This window comes from Mustela nivalis, assembly GCF_964662115.1.
Source record: "Mustela nivalis genome assembly, chromosome: 14".
Taxonomy (NCBI): Eukaryota; Metazoa; Chordata; class Mammalia; order Carnivora; family Mustelidae; genus Mustela; species Mustela nivalis.
The window spans coordinates 8,687,054-8,702,173 of NC_139033.1; the positions used below are offsets into that span (position 1 = coordinate 8,687,054).

The 15,120-nt window shown below is 51.8% G+C and overlaps 1 protein-coding gene across 1 annotated transcript in view; it reads right to left on the minus strand.

Annotated features, from left to right (window-relative positions):
* Window positions 1–1,572: 1,572 nt before the first annotated feature.
* The window catches only part of LOC309847623 (uncharacterized protein), a gene marked incomplete at its 5' end in the record, with an annotated part of 35,983 nt that continues 22,435 nt past the window's right edge, over window positions 1,573–15,120 (minus strand). Inside the window, 4 exons of the mRNA XM_082698181.1 lie at window positions 1,573–2,989; window positions 6,100–6,359; window positions 12,743–12,795; window positions 13,140–13,835. The remainder of the gene's footprint in view (window positions 2,990–6,099; window positions 6,360–12,742; window positions 12,796–13,139; window positions 13,836–15,120) is intronic.

The following is a 15,120-nucleotide window of genomic DNA, read 5'->3' on the forward strand; positions in this document are numbered from 1 at the left end:
CAGGCAGGCTGGGCACTGAGCCGGGCCTCTCTGCAATCCTGCAGCAGGACCAAAGCACAGCGTAAATGAGCTGGTGGGCTCGGGCAAGGCCCTTTCTGCAGTCAGGAAATGGCTGCTTTTCTAGAACGTTTTCCCCTGGCCTGGGCCTCTGCCGTGTGAGTCCCCGAGGCAGCTCCTGGCTGACCTCTGGAAACTACGCCGCCCACAACAACATCCATGCGTGTGCTCACAGCGTGCACGCACACACAGGCACGCATATCCCACACCCCACGTCTTGTCCATTTCGGAGTCTGTACGGATAGATGAGAACTACTTGCTGTTAAGGATGGATGTTGGGTAAAAGCTCAACTCCTGGAGGCGGTCTGCCTGGGCATCAATCCTTGGCGTATGATTTTGGGTCAAGGCCTTCACCTCCCCTGGCCTCAGTTTCTCCATCGGTGCAGTGGGATCCACTGTCCTTCCCTGCCCCCATGTTCCAGGGCTGTTCGGAGACCCGATCTCTGCAAAGCGCTGAGCCCGGCACCCCGTGTGTGGTGTGCGCTTTCCATAAACACTAGCTGTTATTACAATCACTGGGATGTTTGAAACAAAATGAAAAGGCAGGCCAGCTGGTACTGGGAGCAGCAACTGGAATCGTCATTACGCACAGCCCAGATCGCAGGAAATGTTCATCCTCCCACCGGACGTGGGGGCAAACACGAGAGGAAACCAAACTTCTCTCCCTGCTCCCCGCAGATGCCCTTTGTGGTAGATGATGGGGTCCCTACCTTGGGATAGAAGACAGGCAGGCCCCTATGTCTGACTCCCCAAAGATATGCTGACACCTGATGGAGGGACAGGACCCCCCCGAGCCCTCTGATTTCTCGTATCAGTGGTCAAGGTCGAAGAAAGTGAAGAAAGAACAGTGTGGACAAGGACAGCCCCGACCGGCCCCAAGCTCGCGGGCACTAAGGTGGGGGCTCTTGACTCTGACCACAGCGAGGTGCTGGGCATCTCTACCACGCCACAGACCCTGCATTTAGATATTCCCCAAGTCAGAGAGGTCGTCCGTGTGCCCTGGACCCTGAGGGATGGTCCCAACTCCGCTTCCAGGGCAGCCTCCCTCTGGTTCACCCTGACTGCAGGGCGCCGGGGCAGCCCCGCCTCTAGGGGGAGCCCTAGAGAAGCACCTTCACTTCCTTTTTCTTTCCCTATGGAATACCCAGCCCAGTGCTCGGAGTCCAGTAGTTGCTCCGGGAATGTGGAATGCCTGTGTATCCACACATGCGTGCTACAGTGAGTGAAGCATGTATGTGTGTCTGGTGGACTTTCGAGCGGTGTGTGTGCACACATGCGGGGAGGCTGTGTGACGGCGCGTGCACACACACACACACACGCACACAACGTGTACACACACACACATCCCTACAACAAGACATCAAGCTCTGCCCAGCCGCAGAGATCCTGACCCCACACACCCAGGCTCCCACCCAGGGCAGACGGAGAGAAACTGGAAAGTTGAAGATGGGGAGGTCATTAAAAAACACTTATAAAAGCCACTTTCTCCAGAAAGGACACTGAGCCCACTACAAATTGTAGCCAAAGACCTTTACTGTGACAGCCAGGGACCCACGTGTCAGATAATCTCAAATCCCTGCCCTGAAATGAATGATTTTACATCGATTTGGTTTTTTGTCCGCTGTTGGCTACAGATCCCACCCTCTGGTTCTCTGTCTTAAGCACCGGTGCTCTTCCTCTGTGTCCCTCACTCTCCGTCTCTCTCTCTCTCCTGTGCTTATGCTTCCTCCCCTGTCTCTCTGGGTCTGCCTGTTTCCCTGTCTCTCCCTCTCTGCAGCCTTCCTGTCCCTACTCTCTGTCTCCCCATGTGCCTCCCTCCCCTTCTCTCTCTCTGTTTCTCCCTTCAACTGCCAACCTCGAAACCTGCCTCCGTCTCTCCGGTGTGTTTTTCTCTCTCTCACTATCTATTTCCGACCTCTGTCTGGGTCTCCTCCGTGTGCCTCGGTCTCAGGGAATCTCCCTCCCCGCCCCCTGTGCATCCTAGCAGCCCGCCCCAACCTCGGGGCCTGGGGATCATCACTCAGCGGCCCTGCCCGATCCAGCGCCGGCCCCTTTGTTCACTGCTCCCTCCCCTCGCTGCCCACCCTCCGGGCCTTGCTTTCTCTTCCTCCTTCCCAGGCCCCAAAGCTAGGCAGGGCTCTCCAGCCCAAAATGTGGGAGAATGTGGCCCCGTCTCTGGGGCTCAGGCACCAGGAGGCCCAGGATGGGTGTCAGAGCTGGACCACCCCCACACAACCCCTGGGGCCATTGGGGAGACAACCCCCACCACCACTTTCACCACCCCACAGTCCCTGACCCCTGCTGCTCACAGCTCCACTGGGCAGCCTGCAGCACGGGTAAGGTCAAGTTCAAGGCCAGGGGAGGCCTGACGCCAGTGGCCTTGGCCAAGTGAGTGCCCTTCTCGGGCTCTGTAAAATAATTCTCAGGGCCCATCCAGCTCTAAGTGAAGAGACAATGCTTTATCCACGCTGTCTGCCCCCTGTCTCCAGTCAATACCCAGCCTCCAGGTAGATGATGCCCCGACTGATATCCATAGTAGGTCTTCCAAGAGGCTTCTCCTGGCTCGGCCTCCATCTGTTGCCTTGGGCACCAGTGCCCCTTACCCACCCTCTCCCATTTCCTGGAGCAGATAAGGAAGACCTGACATTTCTGTAGCGAAAAGTTCTGTCCCCCTCCGCGGAGTCACTAGGAATAGAATTAGCTCAATAAATCAGCCCCAGGACATTCATCGGCACATTTCTGGAGCTGGAGCTATCTGCTGGAGCGCAGATGAGACCAGTTGTTGCAGGAACAATCCACCGCCCAGGACTCTGGCTTTGGGTATCTGTGATCACCGCAAGGATGGTCCAGCTTGGAGCCAGATTCAGGTCAGGGAGATGCAGTACTGTAACCTGCTTACATAGCAGGGGCCAGAGGAGGTGCAGTCCTTAAACTGCAACGGTAATAACAATGAAGAAGGGGGGTTAAGTAGGGGTGCACCGTGTCTATATGGGTCTCAAATTAGTACTCGCATGGGCTGTGAATGAATCCTTATGCAGGCATAAGCAGGCAATCTCCCAGGCCGAGCCTAATTCCTCCAGCCAAGCCCTTTTGCCCTTCAAAATACTCTAACCCCGAACCACAATGATTTTGCAGTTGGAGAAACTGAGGCCCAGAGAGGTGACTGACTGGCACAAAGTCACACAGTAATTTGAGCACATAAGAAAAAACCAAAGTCTGACTCAGGGCACTGCCTTGCTTCCTCCCTCAGAGCTGCAGCAAGGACCCTTGCCCAGGAGGGAGACGGTGAGGGGCAGAGCATTTGGGTTCCACTTTTGTTTCCCCTCCCGACTTGATAGGGAACATCAAGCCCTGCTCAGTCCCTCACCAGGCCTCAGTCGCCCCATCTGCAGGGTAGCGGGAGATCCCAAGATCCACTCATTCCATTTTGCAGCTGGTGTCAGAGGCAGTCAGAAGTGACCACCATCAGAATGTGCCAGATTTACAGAAAATGAGCTCCCACTGAGAACCTCCTCCCTCCCAGAGTTCTGGACCCACGACTTTACTAGCTCTGTGACTGAACAGATGACTTAATCTTTCTGTGTTCTTTAAAGATACGAACTTTTGAATGTCCCTGCCTACAGGGTTATTAACATGCAAAAAGAACTATGCATCAGACATAGCATAGTAGGTGCTCAATAAAATGCTGGCAACTATTATTTTTTTTATTCTTAGTAGTAATACCTGTAATACCTGTAATCCGTTTCTCACATCTGCAGTTTCAAGAATTACCTCCCAGATCTGCTCCACCATCAGCTCAGCCCTTGGACTAAGAGGAGATAGGGTCCATCCCCCATCGGGAGATGGAGGGTGAACAGCCCTTCGCTTGCAGGGGCTGGTGCCCAGAGCCAAGGCTATGTACCTCCATGGTGGCCCCCTTGGAAAACACGACCTTACTTAACTCTTGGCATCCCCCCTTCATCTTCCTGTTTGTTCCCAGGGTGACCTTGGGGAAGAAAACAAAGCTCAGGGTTAAGCCTAGTAAGGTTAATCCTAGTAAGCCTAGGGTTTCTTTCACATGACTTGGGATAATGTTGGGAAAAGTTCTCCAAAGGCATGAATAGTGGTGGTGAGGAGTGCCTGTGCCTGAGTTCAAATCCCGACTCCAGGAGCACCAGGGTGGCTTGGTCCGTTAACCACAGACTTTTGATCTCAGCTCTGGTCTCCATCTCAGGGTTGTGAGTTCAAGCTCCGTGTTGGGCTCCGTGTTGGGCTCCGTGCTGGGCGTGGAGCCTACTTAAAAAAAATAAAATAATAAAAATCCTGACTCCAGCTCTTCCTTGCTGTGTGACTTTGGGCGGGAGACAACTTCTTTGTGCCTCCATTTTCCTATCTGCCATGTGAAAAGTATGTAATTCATAAAGGCATTATGAAAATTATTTGTGAAAGATGCATGAGTAGAAGGCTTAGAACAGTGGCTAGCCTATAACAGCTGCTTTATCAAAGGGCCATTGTAATACATATTTAATAATCTTACATTAAGTCATCACTAATAATTATTGTTGGGGGGGAAAAAAGGTTTGCTCAAAATTGAAACTGAATTCCAAAGGGGAAGCTGTGAAACGGACCTCAGTTTGCAAAATGACCATAACACCTCCTAGCCCAGGAAACTGGCTGAAAAATGAATGAGAATTTCCATGCAGAGAGCAGTACTGGACACTCAGTAAGCTTATTTCAGCGGAGCCCCAATCCACTACCTCCCTCAGGAGACTTCCAACGCCGGTTAGGGAATGCGCGCTCTCCAAGGAACACACACCCAAGGAACACACACACACACACACACACACACACACACACTATTCCTTTTAAAAAGGGTCGCGGAGGGAGGCAGTTATTCGGACGTTTCACCTCCCCTCCCCCAATTCGCTCTCCAAAAGGGTCTGAGGGCGCCTGCTAAAAAGCTCTGATCCACCAGAACAGCCTCCGCCTCCCCTCGCGGGTGTAGACCGAGATTCGCGGGGACAGGAGGGAGGAAGAATGTTTGCGCGGCCTTCAAACGACTTGGCAGGCCACAAGAGGGAAAAGGCCGCTCCGGGGAGAGTTCAAATTGAAATTACACGGAGTGGAGAACGTGCAGATCAGCTCTGAAGCTCATAAAAAAAAGCGAGGTGACTGAGAAGAACAAACACGCCTCCAGAAGGAAAATGGAAAAGTTCGTAAAACGCGCTCTTCAAAGCCTGGCCGGGGTGCGGGGGAGGGGCTGGGCAGTGGCCTCGGGACAAGGCCACGGCCCCCTGGGCTGTTCCCATCCCGGATCTGAAAGGGAGAAACTGGCCAGGCCTCCCTCTCCTCTGCCCCCTCCTCCGTTGTGCTTCCACGCGGGGAACGGGAGGGGTTGCGGAGAGTGGTGCGAGCTCCAACAGAAGCAGAGCCTGAGGTCTGGGTGGACCCGACCCCGGCGAAAGTGGGGGTGGGGGGGTGGGGTGTACTAGTTAAATCTGAGTCCTGAACCGTAGGCAGGGGCTAGATCATTGGGTCCTTCATTCTTCGCTGGAGGTCTGGCATTGTTTGCGTTTTACTCAAAGAACACTTGGAAAACCTACGGAACCTTCCAGAGGAATAGCATGCTCTCCTGCCGCTTATTCTCCCCACCTCAGATTGCTTCCACTTGGGAGAAGGCCGCGGTTGCCCTAGCCTCACGCGGCGGGCGGTGCGCCGTGCGCTCTGCGCTCGGGTGCTTGGCACAACCGGCGCCCGGCGAGGTCCACGCGGACCGGCCCTGCTCCCGGGTTTGCCCCGACGCTCAGCCCCCTGCGCAGTTCATTAGAGTTACAGACCCTCGATCACTCCCGCACGCTTTGCAGAAAAGCCTGGACGTGAACCTCACGCCCGGCTCGCACTACCCCATGTCACCCCAAGCGGAGTATTCTCATAAAAGATGCGCGGCGCCAGCTCCCGAATCCCCAGCAGTCGCGAGCCGGCGTGCGCCCCCGCCTACGTCTCTCGCCTCTCGCTCGGGCTTCATCTTCCGCGCGCCGGGGGAACTTTACACGGGCTACTGACCTGAGCTGCGCTGGAAACTGGTCCTGAGGCGGGACTCCGTAACTTCCACGGAGCTTCTACAAGCCTCTAGCCTCATTCGAACCGCAGTGATCCCGCCAGGTCGGGGAAGTTGAGGCTCGCGAAAGTCATGCTGCCCCCAAAGCAGGCCGCCCGGGAGAGACGAAGTGGGCCTGAACTCAGGGTTTACAGGTTTCGGATCGGAGTGGGCACGTCCTGAGGCACCTCTCTGACCTGCTCGAATTGGGTCGAGAACGGAGGCTCTGACCCAGGAGGCTCTAGGGCGAGAGGGCTGCTCTGCCCTTCATCCTCATCCTATCCGGGCTGGAGCCGATTTCTCCCACCCACACTCCACTCCCTCCCCATCCCCTCCATGCCCTCCAACCCCCGCTGAGCTTCTTAGAATTTCTTGACCCAAACCTCGAAACTAACCAGAAACTTCAAACCTCCCTGGCAAAGCCCGCGCTTACGTCCGTTGTATCGCAGGTTCTCAGCCTCAGTGAGCACGGCAGTCACCTGAGGGGCCTGCTAGGACCAGACTGCCGGCCCGGTCCCCAAGGCGCGGGATTCAGTAGGTCTGCGGTGCGGCGGGAGAATTTGCATTTCTAACAGGTTCCCGGGGCGGGCCATGCAGGTGCGGCCGCTCTCGGAATACGCTTTCAGAACCCGCGCTCGACCTGTGTGGGTTTGATGCTCGGTTCCTCCGTTCCTAAGTCTGCGGAGTTTGCCTACTCCCCTTCAATGCGAGGACGTCAGGCTTCTTAGTACCTACCACAAGGCTCTGCACGCAGTAGGTGCCTCATGAATACTTGGGCTTCATCAGGAATGTCCCCATAAAGTCACCCATTACAGAGGTTGAGTGTGCCAGGCGGCACTCTTCTGGGTGCATTAGAAGTAGCGATTTAATACCAACCACGGGCAAATCCCAAAACAGAGCCTTAGGATGGAGATGCACCCAGAAAGTCCCCACGTGGAAGCCAAGCGCTGCCCAGTGATTAGCAACTGCTGTCTTCTCCACAAACCGGGGGGGCTAAGCATCTTAAACGCACAGTCCGGGAAGGCTGGGCTCTCCAGGCAGGCAAGAGTAGAATAGGGAAGTCCTGAACCGATCAAACTTCCCCACACCCTAGAATATGCGCCCCTGGCACCCACCTTGTACCTGCTTGGACCAGCCTATCTGTGCATCCCGAGGCTGGAAGGCACCCAGCACGCCTGGAGCCACACCTTCTGTGCCAGAGTTACCCATAACCTTTCTAAAAGTTCCAGAACCCTCTACCAAGCACTGTAGGGGTTTCGACATCAGAGGATTCCACAGTTTAGGTGAAGAGGCTTAACTATCCAGTCAGTGACGCTATGCCTCAATAGGAAACCATCACCCAGGTAATACAAGGGTGAGCGTGCGAGGGTCCCCTGGAGAGCTGAGGGCACCCCCTCTTACAACCTCCAGGTGGAGGGCCCCCTCCCCCTCTAGTGCTGGGGCCAAGCTTCTGTATTCAAACTGTATTTTGTCCCTGAGTTCTGCACACAGCTCAGCGTTCCTGGGCCACATCATAAAAAAATTTACAAGACTATGTTAAACTGGCAGTAAAAACAATTAACTTTAATGGTACCTTGGGTGGGTGGCTGGGTGGGTCAGAGGGAGGGCCCAAGCTTCCTCCTCTCCTGATTGAGAAGCCAGGTAAGGGAGGGGACCTGTTGTCAGGCAGGCCTTTGGGTTCAGAGGTACAAAGTTAAATCTAGAAGAGGGCAGAGCACAGGGACCACAGGGGAAGAGTTCAAGTTCCGCCTTGATGGTAGCCAGCTGAGTGATCCTGAAGAAGCCTCTTAACCACTCTGGGACTCACTATTCTTATCTATGAAATGGGAAAGTATTTTTTAAAAATCTATTAAAATGGGAATTTGTTAAAAAAAAAAAAATCTCCTTCTCATGATTGTAAGGTTTGCAAATAACAGTAATTTTGTTAAGCACCTCCCACTGGGCCTGGTTGGAAAGTGGGTTGGTAGGCAGATAGTAGATAGATAGACAGGTTTATTAAGCATGTTTGTTTAATAAATGAAAAATGTTAGTTTCTGGAGGACTCAGGCTCCCCAGGTGTAAAGAGAAAGGGAAAGGGTAGGCTGTTGCAGAGGCTGGAGCCTCCCCCCTTCAGAGCCCTGATGTGGCCCCCATCACTTACAGGTAGGTTTCCTGCTGAAATTGACCTCCTTGTTCAGTCAGTGACCCTGGCAACCACCCTCTCCTCAGGTAGCCTGGAGCCCCAGGCTTTGAAACTGACCTGGATTTCTGGAGAACTGGTAAGGAAAGGAGAGCGGCCAGGGGGTGGGGACAGGGCCTCTGCTCCCATGTGACCTGGTTCAGACCTGGAAGCTCTAATTCTGCAGGCTCCCTTGACCGGGAGACAATTAACCATCCATTTCCGGGAAACCTCTGTTGTCTGTGTGTGGCCCTCTCAGCCAACCAGGACTGGGGAGAGATGCCCCTGCCTGGCACCCACTGACCTGTTTACCCACATTAGAACATGCACCTGCCACTCCTTTCTGGGTAACAAAATCAATTCAGAGCCCATTTCCGTTTTTTCTCAACCTCACCCCCCAACAGAGATTTGTCCCCATTCATTTAAGGCCCTTAAAAAAAGTTAAAAGACCGGCATGATGATGTGGGTGAAGGTAGAATGATGCCTAATTTTTCGACTGGGCTAAAGGATGCCCAGATAGTTGGTAAAATATTATTCCTCCGTGTATCTGTGAGGCTGTTTCCAAAAGAGGTTGTCATTTGAATGGTGGATTGGTTTAATAAGACAGTCCTCACCAATGTGGGCGGTCACCATGCAATCCACTGAGGACCCCCCATAACACAAAGAGGAGGAGGAGGGGCCAATCTGCTCTTGGCTTGAGCTGGGACATTCGTGATCTCCTGCCCTCAGGCCTCACTGCTTCTGAGTCTCAGGCCTTGGACTTCCATCTTCATTGGTCCCCAGTGCGAAGACCTTCAGACTTGGACTGAACCACACCAACAGCTCCCCTGGGTCTCCCCAGCTTGCAGAGGGCAGGTCACGGGACTTCGCAGCCTCCATAACCACAGGCATCAATTCCTGTAATAAATCCCGTTGCCGTGATGCAAGAAATCCCAAGCTGCCTGAACAGGCCACAGGGAGTTGTTGCAATCAACTGTCCCAGCTCAGCCCAGCCTTTGAGTCAGCCAGCTCCAGGTCCAGACACATGAACGAGCCAGCCTTCAGGTGTCTGAACTGTCCCCGAACTGCTCAAGTCACTCCTAGCCCTTCAGACACCATGAAGCAGGGACAGGCTATCCCTGCTGTACCCCATCCAGATTCCTGACTCACAGAATTTGTGAGCATAATATAAATGAAATGTCCTTAGGCCACCAAGTCCACAGTGGTTTGTTACATAATGATAGATAACCAGTAACCAATAACCAGTACAGTGACCTTCCCCAATTTGAGCCCTACTTTCCCCCTCTGCAACAGGTGATCTGGAAGTAAACGTGTTCATACAAATAGCCAATAACCAGGCATGTAGACCCACTGGATTTATGAGGTTAGAACATGCTGTACAGCCCATAGAGAGCTGGGGACCCTGAGATTCTAGACACCTGGACCACCTCCTCCATGTCACAACACCCAGAGAAACTCGCCCAAAACTTCCCCTAGATCTCATGCCCAAAAGGAGCCGCCCACACTGCAGATACCCCAGTGCTCTCAACCTCCCTTTGCATACCCATCAAGGATTTCATGTCCAGACGGCAAGCCTGCCAACAGCAGAAATAAATCACGACTGGAAAGCACATGAACATTATCCAAAGTGGAACAATTTAGCCAACATCTCTCCCCCTTCCTCACCCCTTCCAAACCAATAACAATTCAATTATTTGGCCTTCAGTATAAATGATGGGGCACCACGTGGCGTCCCTGGGTGGGAAGAGGGAAAACTTTGGGAAAGGAGATGAAAACCAGCCAAGAGGACTCACAGAGGATCACAAAAAGGGGGGGCAGGGGGGATGTCCCTCTCTGAAATTGGGGGAAGGATTAACACGGGTCGGTCTCACAGCCAGTGGCATAACCCTTTGTTAGACGATGCCCCTACATCCATTACTGTGTTGTTGACCCTGGAGAAAGCCAGCAATGTAGCCTGGGATGATGTAATCCATCCCCATGGATCAGAGACAGGAAGTGGTGCTCAGAAAAGCAGTCAGGTGTGACCGAAGGAGCAGCCAGGCCAGAGGGAGAAAAAGCCGATTGGTTCACATAGTCCATGACTATTTTAAAAACCATCTACGTACTGGTCACAAGACTGGGTTCTGGGGACACATCAATGAACAGACCGCACAAAAATGCCCACGGAATTTCCATTCTAATTTGAAGAGAAAGATAATTTTTAAAATAAGCATAGTAAAAAAAAATTGTTTTAAATAAGCATAGTAAAGGGACGCCTGGGTGGCTCAGTTGGTTGAGCAGCTGCCTTCGGCTCAGGTCATGATCCCAGCGTCCTGGGATCGAGTCCCACATCGGGCTCCTTGCTCTGCAGGGAGCCTGCTTCTCACTCTGACTCTGCCTGCCTCTCTCTGTCTGCTTGTGCTCACGCTCGCTCTACCTCTCTCTCTCTGACAAATAAATAAATAAAAATAAAAAAAAAAATCTTAAAAAAATAAATAAATAAATAAATGAATAAATAAGCATAGTAAAGAAAGGTATGAAATGGCTCCCTACAAAGCAAGAGGGGCCACGATGAAGACAAAAGCAAGGCAGGAAAGATGGGAGGGACAGGATTGCACTTTTGGATGAGGTGCACAGCGAAGACCCCAGGATACGAGCAAAGGCTAGAAAGAGACTAAGGAACCCGTCCCACTGCAGTGGGGGAGAAGGGCACCACTGGCAGGTGCTCAGTAAAGGGACGCAGAAGGAATCAAGTGGGCTGTTGGAGAAAGTCTTTTCAATGAGATGCGCTCAAAAGCTGAGGTTTAAAGGCTGGGTAAGAGACAAAGGGATTTGGACATCCAACAGAGGGTGGCCCCAATGATTCTGCCTCCTGGTAGTCACAGCCCGGGTAGCCCCCTCCCCCATCCGATAGGACCAACTTGCATTACTAATAGGATACTGCAAAAATCATGAAGGGTGGCTCCCAAAACTAGGACAGAAAAGACATTGCAGCTTCTACTGTCTTCATCTTGAATCTTACTCAGGGGTGTTTTCATGAAGTCACTCAAGCAGCCCGTGGACAGACCCATATTGGGGGTGGGTGGGTACTGAGGCTTCCAGCTGATACATATGCAGGGGAAACTGAGGCTTCTGTCTGATAGCCGGCACCTATGTAAATTCATCCCCGGTGTGAATCCATCCTGCAATTGGATCCCACAGCCCCAGCGAAGCCTTCTGATGACAGCAGCCCCTGTCCACTTTCACAAGACCTTGAGCCAGATCTGTCCAGCCAGGCTATGCTAATGCCTGACCCACGGAATCATGTGAGATCATAAAACCTTACTGTTCTTGTGAACCTGAAGTTAAGGGTAATTTGTTACACAGCAGTAGCTAACTGATACAGAGTTAAGGGAGAAATATACAAGATTAAGTGGCTTAAACTTACACATGCAGGACAGAAAAACAGGAGGTAAGGCCTAAGAGAGAGCCAAAAGCCAACCCACGGAAAGCATCACAAGCCCCAGGAAGGACCTTGGATTTCATTTTAAGTGCACTGGGAAGTTATCAAAGGTTTTTTTTTTTTTTTTTTTTTTTGTAGGAGAATAACATCACCCACATTTATAGTCTCAAGATCTTCTGAAAAGGGATATGACAGGAGCAGGAAATCACAAGGAGGCTTGCAGTCTCCAAGCAGGCAGCGAGGATGATTGTCAAGTTGGAAAGAAACCGACTTACTGAAGGCAGAGTTCGAAGGCCAGCTCGACGGAATCAGGTGAGAGTTTGGATTACAGCGAACAGAGCAGAAAAGAAGAAGTCAGCGTTTGGGGCCTCTGTTCTCCACGGGAAGTGAGTCCTTCTCAGGAAATTGCCATACTTGAGAAAGAAGTTTCCGAAGGAGAGTGCTGAGAGTTTTGCTTTGGACATCTGAAATATCAGCTCCATTGGAGAGGCCAGTGGGCTGCTGAATGAAGTTCTAAGCCCAGAATAGGAGATGAGATGGGAACTCACAATTTAGCATAGAGTCGTCACTAAAAGTCATAGAACCTGTGGGGCATCTAGTAGGGACACACTACTGAGAAGAGAACTGGAAAATGTTGCAAGATCTCCCAATGTTGGGAGATTGAGGAGAGCAAGAAACATCCAAAGGAAACAGAAAGAGGTGGAAGAAAACAGGGACACGGAGGGGTGTCCCCAAGGCTGACTTGAAAGGAGCACAAGGGAACTTGGGGGGCTGATAGAACTAGAAATCTCTAGGTCCTGATCCCAGTGGCAGTGATTTGACTGTAGGCATTTATCAAACTCCTAGAACCTTACACCAAAACCTGAATTTTGCTGCATATAAATTACCCTTCAATTAAAAAAAAAAAGTTCTAGAACTGTAAAGACATGCCTGCATGCTGCGAGAAGGGATGCTGTAGAGAAGGAGAAATGAATGATGCTTCAGAGAAAAGGTTAAGCGAAGGAAATCATCAGAAGCCCAGATGCACCACTTACCAGCTGAGTGACTTTGAACAAGCCCATCTCCAGACCTCAGTCTCTGCACCTGTAGAATGGGTATCTTTCCTTAGAGCTGTTTTCGAAGATTATGAGATGATGTATGTCAAGGGCTTCCCAGGGTGCCTGGCTTAGGGAAGGACCCTGCAAATCTCAGTTCTTCTTTCCCTTCCCCTCCTGAAAAAGCAAGCTCTCTCAGGGATGCCCAGACCATCCGATCTGAATTCCAGGCTTAGGAATTATCAGACTATGGAACAATGGACGAGGCCCAGCCTGACGGCCCCACGGACTGCCTTCTGAGTGCCCGGCACTGTGCCAGCCTCTTTCCATGCACTATCTCATTCATCCTCCCCGTCATGCTCAGAAGCCCGTAATTACTATCACTGCGCCAACCTCAAAGCCTCCGGGCTCTCAAATTCCCATGACGTGATGTCACAAAGCAAGTCCCAGCTGTCATTTCCAGTCCCCAGGGAGAGAGACCACAGATATGCAGGTTGCCCAAGAGACAGCAAGAACCGAAGGATATCCTATTGGAAGCCACGGAGTCCTGTCCCTTGGATGGACCCTGGAAAAGGAAACTCTGACTGCTGTCCCCTGTGACCTTCTGAACCAGAGCTCAGCAGGTTCTCTCTCTGATGTCCCCGGCTGGACTCATCAGTCCTGCAAAAGGCAGGAGAGTATCGTGGTCTGTCAAGAGCGTAGCATCTAGAACCTATCTGCCTGGGTTCAAAAAGCCCAGCTTTGTCATTTACTAGCATGTAGGACACTAGAGAAGTTACATAACTTCTCCGTGCCTCACTTTTCCCATCTGTAAAATGGGGATAATCCACACCACCCCACAGGGCTGACCTAAGGATCAAGTTATTTGTACATGTAAGATGCTTGATGGCCAAGGCTATGGGGTGAGCTGGACTGTTTTTCCCATAATGAGATGCTCTCTAGAACGCAGATTATCCAGGGGAGAGGAGAAGGAAGGAAGGAGGAAGAAAGGGAATTTCCATAGGGCAAGAAGCACAGGCTGGATCCACAGTGTGCACGGTCTGCATGTGTCAGTGAAGAACGGGGAGATCTGTGGCCTGAAGAACGGGCCTGTGGGACAGCAAGCGAGACCCCGTTCAAGATGTGAGCTACTGCCCACATGCCATTTTTCTTGAACATTCATCCATAGTGTTCACACAGCAAGAGCCAGGAGGTATGTCCACAGCTGCCCCTTGCGGGCAGCACAGGACAGACTTCCAAGGGAACTGTTCTTGCTGTAGATTGAACATAATTGACTATCAGCAATCTTGTAAGGTTCAACCTCATATAATTTTGGAACTAAAAAAAAATTCTAGGGGCGCCTGGGTGGCTCAGTGGATTAAGCCGCTGCCTTCGGCTCAAGTCATGATCTCAGTGTCCTGGGATCGAGCCCCGCATCAGGCTCTTTGCTCAGCGGGAGCCTGCTTCTCTCTCTCTCTCTCTCTCTCTGCCTGACTCTCCACCAACTTGTGATCTCTCTCTCTGTCAAATAAATAAATAAAATCTTTTAAAAAAAAATCTAAGTATGTTTATGGTCTGAAATGTGCCCCCCCACCCCAATTCCTATGTTGAAGCCCTAATCCCCAGGACCTCAGAATGTGACTGTATCTGGAGTTAAGGCCTTTATTATTTTTTTTAAAGATTTTATTTATTTGACAGAGAGAGAGAGAGAGCACAACCTGGGGTGCGGTGGTCAGGCAGAGGGAGAGGGGAAAGCAGGCTTCCAGCTGAGCTGGGAGCCTGATGCAGGACTCGATCTCAGCACCCCAGGGTCATGACCTGAGCTGAAGTCAGATGCTTAACCGACTAAGCCACCCAGGGACTCCTGCAGGTGGGGTCTTTAAAGAGGTGATTACGGGAGAGGAGGTCTTTAGGGTGGCCCTAAACCAATCTGACGGTGTCCTTAGAAGAGATGAGGAACACAGAGAGATGCAGGACACAGGTGCCCAGCAGGACGACCTTGTGAAGAGAAACAAGAAGACGACCACCTGCAAGCCGAAGAGAAAGGCTTCAGAGGAAACTGACCCTGCCAGCACCTTGACCTTGGACTTCCAGCCTCCAGAGCTGTGAGAAAATCCATTTCTGTTATTCAAGCCACTCCATCTGTCACATTTTGTTATAGCAGCCCGAGCAAATGAATACAATTTTTTTTAAAGTAAAAATGTCCTAAAAAGATGGCTGCACAAAGCATGATCCGAGTGACCACCACCTCTCCCTGCACGCCACCCTGGCCTTCTCTGCTACACACTGTCTGGCCTCCATAACGGGGGGAGGAGGAAGAGAAGGAGGAAGGAGGGTAGGAAGGATATGAAAGAGAATGGAAAAAAAAATCGGGGCGCCTGGGTGGCTCAGTGGG